General features: G+C 39.7%; 1 non-coding gene across 1 annotated transcript; it reads right to left on the reverse strand.

Moving 5' to 3' along the window:
* Positions 1–1002: 1002 nt before the first annotated feature.
* On the reverse strand, positions 1003–1106 carry LOC112798568 (small nucleolar RNA R71). The gene has a single exon (XR_003200176.1). It is a non-coding gene; the product is annotated as a small nucleolar RNA R71 (small nucleolar RNA).
* Positions 1107–10895: the final 9789 nt, after the last annotated feature.

The raw sequence follows: 10895 nt of genomic DNA on the forward strand, positions 1-10895 counted from the left end.
CATATCTTTTTAAAATCAGATTTTTTTTTTCAATCATAACTCTTTTAATTTGATTTCAAACTCTCTTTTTTTCTAGCCCCTTATCTTTTCAAAATTATTTTCAAATCTTTTTCAACTAATCACTATTTCTTATCTTTTTCAAAACCACCTAACTACTTCTATCTCTCTAATTTTCAAAAACCATTAACAAATTTTTCAAAAATATTTTTAATTAACTAATTGTTTTAAACTCTAATTTTATTTTATTTAAAAATTTTCGAAAATTCCCTCTCTCATTTCTTTCTATTTAATCACTAATACTCCTCCTCTCTTAATAATTCGGACCCCCTCCCTCTCTATATATTCGAATTCTTCTTTATCTACCTCATCCTTCTATTCTTCTTTTCCTCTGACACATCAAGGAATCTCTATACTGTGACATAGAGGATTTCATACTTTCTTTATTTACTTCTCTTTCATATGAGTAGAAATAAAGATAAAGGCATTCTTGTTGAAGCTGATCATGAACCTGAAAGGATTCTGAAAAGGAAGCTAAGAGAAGCTAAAGCACAACTCTTTGGAGAGGACCTGACAGAAATCTTCGAAAAAGAAGAAGACATGGCAGTCGAAAATAACAACAATGCCAACAATGCAAGGAAGGTGCTTGGTGACTTTACTGCACCTACTCCTAACTTCCATGGGAGAAGCATCTCTATTCCTGCCATTGGAGCAAAAAACTTTGAGCTTAAGCCTAAATTAGTTTCTCTGAAGCAACAGAATTGAAAATTTCATGGACTTTCATTGGAAGATCCTCATCAGTTCTTGGCTGAATTTTTGCAAATCTGTGACACTGTTAAGACCAATGGAGTTGATCCTGAGGTCTACAGACTTATGCTTTTCCCTTTTGCTGTAAGAGACAGAGCTAGTATATGATTGAACTCACAACCTAGAGACAGCCTGAACTCTTGGGAAAAGCTGGTCAATGCCTTCTTAGCTAAATTCTTTTTACCTCAAAAGTTGAGTAAGCTTAGAGTGGAAGTTCAAACCTTCAAACAGAAGGAAGGTGAATCCCTCTATGAAGCTTGGGAAAGATACAAGCAATTGATCAAAAGGTGTCTTTCTGACATGTTTTCAGAATACAGCATCATAGGTATCTTCTATGATGGTCTGTCTGAGTTATCCAAGATGTCGTTAGACCATTTTGCAGGTGGATCTATTCATCTGAAGAAAACGCCTACAAAAGCCCAGGAACTCATTGAAATGGTTGCAAATAACCAGTTCATGTACACTTCTGAAAGAAATCCTATGAACAATGGGACAACTCAGAAGAAAGGAGTTCTTGAGATTGATACTCTGAATGCCATATTGGCTCAGAACAAAATATTGACTCAGCAAGTCAATATAATTTCTCAGAATCTGACTGGATTGCAAGCTCCATCTGGCAGTGCTAAAGAAGCCTCCTTTGAAGGAGAAGCTTATGACCCTAAGAATCCTACAGTGGAGGAGGTGAATTACATGGGGAACCCTATGGAAACACCTACAATTCTTCATGGAGGAATCACCCAAATTTCTCATGGAAGGATCAACAGAAGCCTCAACAAGGATTCAATAACAATAATGGTGGGAGAAACATGTTTGGCAATAGAAAACCTTTCCCATCATCTTCTCAGCAACAAACAGAGAATTCTGAGCAGAGTCTCTCTAGCTTAGCAAACATAGTCTCTGATCTATCTAAGACCACTCTCAGTTTCATAAATTATGCACGGTCCTCCATCAGAAATCTGGGGGCACAAGTGTGTCAGCTGAGCAAAATAGTTATTGAAACTCCTCCTAGTACTCTCCCAAGCAATACAGAAGAGAATTCAAAAAGAGAGTGCAAAGCCATCAACATAACCAAGGGAATCTGAGGCTCATACAGAGACCCTATGGGACGTCCTTATGGACAAAAAGGAGTTCCCTATTGAGGAACCAAGGGAATCTGAGGCTCATACAGAGACCCTAGAGATTCCATTGAAGCTATTTCTGCCATTCATGAGCTTGGATAAATATTCTTCTTCTGAAGAAGATGAAGTTACTACTGAAGAGCAAATTGCTCAGTATCTAGGAGAAATCATGAAGCTGAATGCCAAATTATTTGGTAATGAGACTTGGGAAGATGAACCTCCATTGCTCATTAATGAACTAAACGCCTTGGATAAGCTGAAGATACTTCAAAAGAAATCGGATCCTGGAAGGTTCTTAATACGTTGCACCATTGGCACCATGACCTTTGAGAAGGCCATGTGTGACCTGGGGTCAGGCATAAACCTCATGCCACTCTCTATAATGGAGAAACTGGAAATCTTTGAGGTACAAGCTGCAAGAATCTTTCTAGAGATGGCAGATAAATCAAAGAAACAGGCTTATGGACTTGTAGAGGATGTCTTGGTAAAGGTTGAAGGCCTTTACATCCCTGCTGACTTCATAATCCTAAACACTGGAAAGGATGAGGATGAATCCATCATTCTTGGCAGACCCTTCCTAGCCACAGCAAAAGCTGTGATTGATGTTAACAGAGGAGAGTTGGTCCTTCAAGTGAATGAGGACTACCTTGTGTTTAAGGCTCACGGATCTCCTTCTGTACACATGGAGAAGAAGCATGAAAGGCTTCTCTCAATACAAAGTCAACCAAAGCCCCCACATTCAAACTCTAAGTTTGGTGTTGGGAGGCCCCAACCATGCTTTGAATATCTGTGAAGCTCCATAAGAGCTCACTGTCAAGCTATTGACATTAAAGAAGCGCTTATTGGGAGGCAACCCAATTTTTATTTATCTATGTTAAAGTTCCATTTTCCATTGTTATTTTCTGTTTTCTTTAGGTTGATGATCATGTGGAGTCACAAAAACAACTGCAAAAATCAAAGTAAACTCAAAAATAGCATTAAAAATAGCACACCCTGGGGGAGGAGCTTACTGGCGTTTAAACACCAGTAAGGGTAGTAGAATAGGCGTTAAACACCTAGTCTGGCACCATTTTGGGTGTTTAACACCAGAAAAGGACACCAGACTGGTGTTCAACGCCAGAAAAGGGCACTAAGTTGGCGTTCAACGCCAGAAAGGGAAGAAAAGCTGGCATTAAATCTAGAAATGGGCAGCAATCTGGCGTTTAATGCCAGGATTAGCACTCAGAGGGCATTTACACGCCAGAATTGTATAGGGATGAGAAATCCTTGACACCTCAGGATCTGTGGACCCCACAGGATCCCCACCTACCTCAACTCACTCTCTCTCTCCTTCACACATTCCAATAACATCCTTCCCCAGATACCCTTCACCAATCACCTCCATCTCTCTTCCCCATCACCTCTTCACCACTCACATCCACCCACTCTTCCCCAAAAACCCCACCTACCCCACTATTCACAATTCAAAAACTTTTCCTCCAAAACCCACCCCTAATACACAAAAACTACCCCTCTCTCCACTTCTATATAAACCCATCACCCCTCCTTCATTTTCACACATCATAAACACTTCTTTCCCTCCTTGGCTGAACCACTCACCACTCTCTATCTCCTCCATTTCTTATTCTTCTCCGTCCTTCTTTCTTCTTTTGCTCGAGGACGAGCAAACCTTTTAAGTTTGGTATGGAAAAAGCATTGCTTTTTGTGTTTCCATAACCATTTATGGTACCTAAGGCCGGAGAAACCTCTAGAAAGAGGAAAGGAAAGGCAAAAGCTTCTACCTCTGAGTCATGAGAGATGGAGAGATTCATGTCAAAGGTCCATCAAGACCACTTCTATGAAGTTGTGGCCAAGAAGAAGGTGATCCTTGAGGTCCTTTTCATGCTCAAAAGGAATGAGTATTCAGAGATCTGACATGAGATTCGAAAAAGAGGTTGGGAAGTTCTCACCAACCCCATTCAATAAGTCAGATTCTTAATGGTTCAAGAGTTCTATGCAATTTAGCTGGAATTGACATAGAGGAAGACATCCTCATTGAAGAGGACAAGCCCATCACTAAAAAAAGGATGGAGCAAATAAGAGAGCCCACTCAAGGACCTCAACAAGAGCATGAGGAAGTCCTTCATCAAGAAATCCCCGAGATACCTCAAGGGATGCATTTTCCTCCACACAACTATTGGGAGCAACTCAACACCTCTTTGGGAGATTTGAGTTCCAATATGGAGAAACTAAGGATGGAGCACCAAGAGTACTCCATTATTCTTCATGAAATTAGAGAGGATCAAATAGCCATGAAGGAAGAGCAACAAAGGTAAGGAAGAGACATAGAGGAACTCAAGCGTTCCATTGGATCTTCAAGAGGAAGAACTAGCCGCCACCACTAAGGTGGACCCATTTTTTAATTTCTTTGTTCTTATTTTTTTATTTTTTGACTTTTATGCTTTATGTGTTATCTATGTTTGTGTCTTCATTACGTGATCATTAGTGTCTAGTTTCTATGCTTTAAAGCTATGAATAATTCCATGAATCCTTCACCTTTCTTAAATGAAAAATGTTCCTAATTACAAAAGAACAAGAAGTACGTGAATTTTAAATTTTATCTTGAAATTAGTTTAATTATTTTGATGTGGTGGCAATACTTTGTTTTTCTGAATGAATACTTGAACAGTGCTTATTTTTGATAGTGAAGTTTATGAATGTTGAAATTGTTGGCTCTGAAAAGAATGATGAACAAAGAGAAATATTGTTGATAATTTGAAAAATCATGAAATTGATTCTTGAAGCAAGAAAAAGTAGTGAAAAAGAAAAAGTGACGAAAAAAAAGAGAGAGAAGAAAGAAAAAGCAAGCAGAAAAAGCCAATAGCCCTTTAAACCAAAAGGCAAGGGTAAAGAGGATCCAAAGCTTTGAGCATTGATGGATAGGAGGGCCCTATGGAATAAAATCCTGACCTAAGCGGCTAAATCAAGCTGTCCCTAACCTTGTGCTTGTGTCATGAAGGTCCAAGTGAAAAGCTTGAGACTGAGTGGTTAAAGTCGTGATCCAAAGCAGAAAGAGTGTGCTTAAGAACTCTGGACACCTCTAACTGGGAACTTTAGCAAAGCTGAGTCACAATCTGAAAAAGGTTCACCCAGTTATGTGTCTATGGCATTTATGTATCCGGTGGTAATACTGGAAACCAAGATGCTTAGGGTCATGGCCAAGACTCATAAAGTAGCTGTGTTCAAGAATCAACATACTAAACTAGGAGAATCAATAACACTATCTAAATTTTGAGTTCCTATAGTTTCCAATCATTCAGAATTTCAAAGGATAAAGTGAGATGTCAAAACTGTTTAGAAGCAAAAAAAAGCTACTAGTCCCGCTCATCTAATTGGGACTAAGTTTCATTGATATTGTGAGATTTATTGTATATTCTCTTCTTTTTATCCTATTCTATATTCAGTTCCTTGGGGACAAGCAACAATTTAAGTTTGGTGTTGTGATGAGCAGATAATTTATACGCTTTTTGATATTATTTTTAGGTAGTTTTTAGTATGATTTAATTAGTTTTTAGTATATAATTATTAGTTTTTATGCAAAAATCACATTTCTGGACTTTACTATGAGTCTGTGTGTTTTTCTATGATTTCAAGTATTTTCTGGCTGAAATTGAGGGACTTGAGCAAAAATCTGATTAAGAGGCTGAAAAAGGACTGCAGATGCTGTTGGATTCTGACCTCCCTGCACTCGAAGTTGATTTTCTGGAGCTACAGACGCCGATTGGCGCGCTCTTAATTGTGTTGGAAAGTAGAAATCTTGGGCTTTCCAGTAATTTATAATAGTCCATACTTTGCCTGAGATTTGATGGCCCAAATTGGTGTCAAAACGCCGGTCAGAGACCTTTTCTGGCGTTAAATGCCAGAACTGGCATAAAAGCTAGAGTTAAACGCCCAAAACTGGCATCAAAGCTGGCGTTTAACTCCAGAAAAAGCCTATGCACGTGAAAGCTTCAATGCTCAGCCCAAGCACACAACAAGTGGGCCCCGGAAGTGGATTTCTTCATCATTTACTTATTTATGTAAGCCCTAGGTTACTAGTTCACTATAAATAGGAACTCTTACTATTGTATTTTCATCTTTTGATCATCTTTGATCTTGGGATCAGGTCTTTGAACCCTTTTTTGATTGTTTCATGTTATTTGGGAGGCATGGCCATTCGGCCATGTCTAGACCTTGTTCTTATGTATTTTCAACGGTGGAGTTTCTACACATCATAGATTAAGGTGTGGAGCTTTGTTGTTCCTCATGAATTAATGCAAAGTACTATTGTTCTTCTATTCAATTCATGCTTATTCTTGTTCTAAGATATTCACTCGTACTTCAACCTGATGGATGTGATGATCCGTGACACTCATCATCGTCTTCCCCTATGAACGCGTGCTTGATAACCACTTCCGTTCTATCTGCAAGAGCTTGAGTGTGTATCTCTTGGCCTCCTGGTTCACGACGCATGGTTGCCTCTTCTGACAATAGAGCCTTCCATTCCGTGCGATCAAAGTCTTCGTGGTATAAGCTAGAATAAATTGGCAGCATTCTTGAGATCCGGAAAGTCTAAACCTTGTCTGTGGTATTCCGCGTAGTATCTGGGATGGGATGACTGTGACGCGCTTCAATCTCACGACTGTGGGGAGCAGTGACAGTGCGCAAAAGGATCTATGGATCTTATTCCGACACGATCGAGAACCCACAGCTGATTAGCCATGCGGGAAAAAGTAGAGGACCATTTTCACTGAGAGGACGGATGGTAGCCATTGACAATGGTAATCTACCAACATACAGCTTGCCATGGAAAGGAGTACGCAAGAGTGGATGAAGATAATAGAAAAGAAGTGGCTCAGAGGGAACAAAGCATCTCCATACGCTTATCTGAAACTCCCACCAATGAATTACATAAGTATCTTTATCTTAGTTTAAATTTTATTTCTCTTTTAATTATCAAAACCCCATAACCATTTGAATCTACCTGACTGAGATTTACAGGATGACCATAGCTTACTTTAAGCCAACAATCTCCGTGGGATCGACCCTTACTCACATAAGGTGTTACTTGGACGACCCAGTGCACTTGCTGGTCAGCTGCACAGAGTTGTGAAGAAAGTGTGTGATCACGATTCCGTGTACCAGCGTGCCACTTGGGACTTTAGGCATGGTACGTGGTACACGGAATCGTGATCACACACTTTCTTCACAACTTCGTGCATCTGACCAGCAAGTGCATTGGGTCGTCCAAGTAATACCTTACGTGAGTAAGGGTCGATCCCATGGAGATTGTCGGCTTGAAGTAAGCTATGGTCATCTTGTAAATCTCAGTCAGGCAGATTCAAATGGTTATGGGATTTTAATAATTAAAAGACAGATAAAACTTAAAATAAGATAGAGATACTTATGAAATTCATTGGTGGAAATTTCAGATAAGCGTTTGGAGATGCTTTGTTCCTCTTGAATCTTTACTTTCCTACTGCCTTCATCCAGTCATGCGTAGTCCTTTCCATGGCAAGCTGTATGTTGGTGGATCACCGTTGTCAATGGCTACCATCGGTCCTCTTAGTGAAAATGGTCCTCCACAGTTTCCTGAATGGCTAATCAGCTGTCGGTTCTCGATTGTGTCGGAATAAGATCCATTGATCCTTTTGTGCAATGCCATTGTGCCCCACAGTCGTGAGTTTGAAGTGCGTCACAGTCATCACATCCCTGATCCTACTCGGAATACCACAGACAAGGTTTAGACTTTCCGGATCTCAAGAATGCTGCCAATTTATTCTAGCTTATACCACGAAGACTCTGATCGCACAAAATGGAAGGCTCGATTATTAGGAGAGGCAACCATACGTCGTGAACCAAGAGGCCAAGAGATACACACTCAAGCTCTCACAGATAGAACGGAAGTGGTTGTCAGGCACGCGTTCATAAGGGAGGATGATGATGAGTGTCACGGATCATCACATCCATCAGGTTGAAGTACGAGTGAATATCTTAGAACAAGAATAAGCGTGAGTTGAATAGAAGAATAATAGTACTTTGCATTAATTCATGAGGAACAGCAGAGCTCCACACCTTAATCTTTGATGTGTAGAAACTCCACCGTTGAAAATACATAAGAACAAGGTATAGACATGGCCGAATGGCCATGCCTCCCAAATAACATGAAACAATCAAAAAGGATTCAAAGACCTGACCCCAAGATCAAAGATGATCAAAAGATGAAAATATAATACTAAAAGGTACTATTTATAGTGAACTAGTAACCTAGGGTTTACAGAAATAAGTAAATGATGCAGAAATCCACTTCCGAGGCCCACTTGGTGTGTGCTTGGGCTGAGCATTGAAGCTTTCACGTGCATAGGGTTTTCTTGGAGTTAAATGCCAGCTCTGGTGCCAGTTTGGGCGTTTAACTCCAGCTTTTATGCCAGTTATGGCGTTTAACGCCAAAAAATGGTCTTTGACCGGCGTTTTGACGCCAATTTGGGCCATCAAATCTCGGGAAAAAGTATGGACTATTATATATTGCTGAAAAGCCCAAGATGTCTACTTTTCAACGCAATTGAGTGCGCACCAATTGGGCTTCTGTAGCTCTAGAAAATCTACTTCGAGTGTAGTAAGGTTAGAATCCAACAGCATCTGTAGTCCTCTTTCAGTCTCTGAATAAGATTTTTGCTCAGGTCTCTCAATTTCAGCCAAAAAATACCCGAAATCACAAAAAAATACACAAACTCATAGTAAAGTCTAGAAATGTGATTTTTGCATAAAAACTAATAATTATATACTAAAAACTAACTAAATCATACTAAAAACTACCTAAAAACAATGCCAAAAAAAGTGTATAAATTATCCGCTCATCAACATGCCAAGGCAAAATGTCAATGGGCGTGCCACTTGATGCTTGGAGCATGGCACGCCAACCTTGCTCGCACCATGGGCGTGCCACTTAAATCCTGGCGTGGCATGCCAGTTCATTGGACCTGAGGGGGATACTCATGCTTTATCAAGGGCGTGGCACGGAGACCTAGGTGTGGCACACCAATTCATTTGACCAGAGAAGAGAGATGAAGAGTTGCACAAGGGCGTGGCATGACAATTGTATTGAACAGAAGATAATAAGGAGGGCTTTGCTAAAGGCGTGGCACGCCAGTTCTAGGCATGCCATGCTAGTTCAAGTTTTCAGAGAGGAAGAAGGGAGAAATCAAAATGGGCGTGCCACTTGAGTTCGAAGGCGTGGCATGCTAAGCCAAGCTAAGGAGCTGGGTGTGGCATGCCGCTCACACGCCGCTCACACGCCAGGTACATGTCTCAATTTAATTAGTTTTTCTTTTAATTTTCAATTGTAATTTTCTTTTCCTTTTTGTAATTTTTATTTTTAGTAATAGGAGTAGTATAAATACCCCCTTGAGAGTACTGAAAAGGGGGTTGGCTAGTAGAAGGAATTAGTTTAGTTTTACTTCACTTCATCTTCTCCCATGTCTTGTACTTTTCTCTAAGCTATGAGTAGCTAAACTCCCTCTCATTGGGAGAGGGAGCTCTGTTGTACTTGATGGATTAATGATAGTGAATTTCTTCTTCTTTTCATCTCTCTTTAACTTTCTAGAAGGAATTTTTTTTATTCATGCTTAGTGTTCAATTATCTTGGAAAAGAGATTGAATGCAAATTAGGTTTCAAGGGAACCTTGGAAAACGAAACATGAAACAATGCTTGAAATTCTTTCTCACACTTGAGTAGATCTGGGTTTTGGGATTGGATATGGTGACATAAAATCCACCCACTATTTGGATAAATGAGTTGCATGATTGAAGAGGAGATGATCTAGATTTGATCCAAAGAGAGCAACATCTCCTGATCCCAATGACTTTCCCCTATTCTTATCTTCCATATTCTTTATAGCTTTCTTTAATTTCTTCTATTACCCACTTCCCATTTACAATTTAATCATTTATGGTTCTACAATTTACTTTCATGCACTTTATTACTTTCCTTTATCTTTAAGTCATTTACAATTTTGCCATTTAGAATTCTGCACTCAACCATTCCTATTGATTAGCTTGACTAATTCACTCATTAACTAAAATTGCTCAATCAATCAATTTCTTTGGGGTTCGATCTCACTCTATTGTGAGTTATTACTTGACGACAATTTGGTATACTTGCCAAGGACGGATTCATTATAATCATTATAGTGAAATTCCAGTCATCATTGATCCACTTCTATTCTCTTGTTTGAAATCCGATGCCTGAGGACAATTCCTTCAGTCACCATGAAGTGACATTTTTTCCAGTTTAAAACCAGGTTTGTCTCTTGGCATTGTTTGAGAACTAGGGCTAGATGGTCAAGACAGGATTCAAATGAATCTCCAAAGACAAAGAAGTCATCCATGAATACTTCAAGGAACTTCTCCACCATATCAGAGAAGATAGAGAGCATACATCTCTAAAAGGTGGCAGGTGCATTGCACAGGCCAAATGGCATCCGCCTATAAGCAAACACACCATACGGGCATGTGAATGCTATCTTTTCTTGATCCTGTGGATCTACTGCAGTTTAATTGTAACCGGAATAACCATCCAGGAAATAATAAAAGGCATGTTCTGCTAGTCTCTCTGGAATTTGATCTATGAATGGTAAAGGAAAATGATCTTTCCTGGTGGCGTTGTTGAGCCTTCTATAGTCAATGCACATGCGCCACCCTGTAACTGTCCTTGTAGGAATCAGTTCATTCTTTTCATTATGAACCACTGTCATGCCTCCCTTTTCGGGAACAACTTGGACATGGCTCACCCAAGGGCTATCAGAGATGGGATAAATAATCCCAACCTTCTATAATTTAGTGACTTCCTTCTGCACCACTTCTATCGTGGCTGAATTCAGTCGCCTTTGTGGTTGTACCGCTAGTTTGGCGTCATCTTCTGGCAGGATTTTGTGCATGTAACAGTTTGTGCTAATT

Source organism: Arachis hypogaea, chromosome 4, assembly GCF_003086295.3.
Source record: "Arachis hypogaea cultivar Tifrunner chromosome 4, arahy.Tifrunner.gnm2.J5K5, whole genome shotgun sequence".
Classification (NCBI taxonomy): Eukaryota; Viridiplantae; Streptophyta; class Magnoliopsida; order Fabales; family Fabaceae; genus Arachis; species Arachis hypogaea.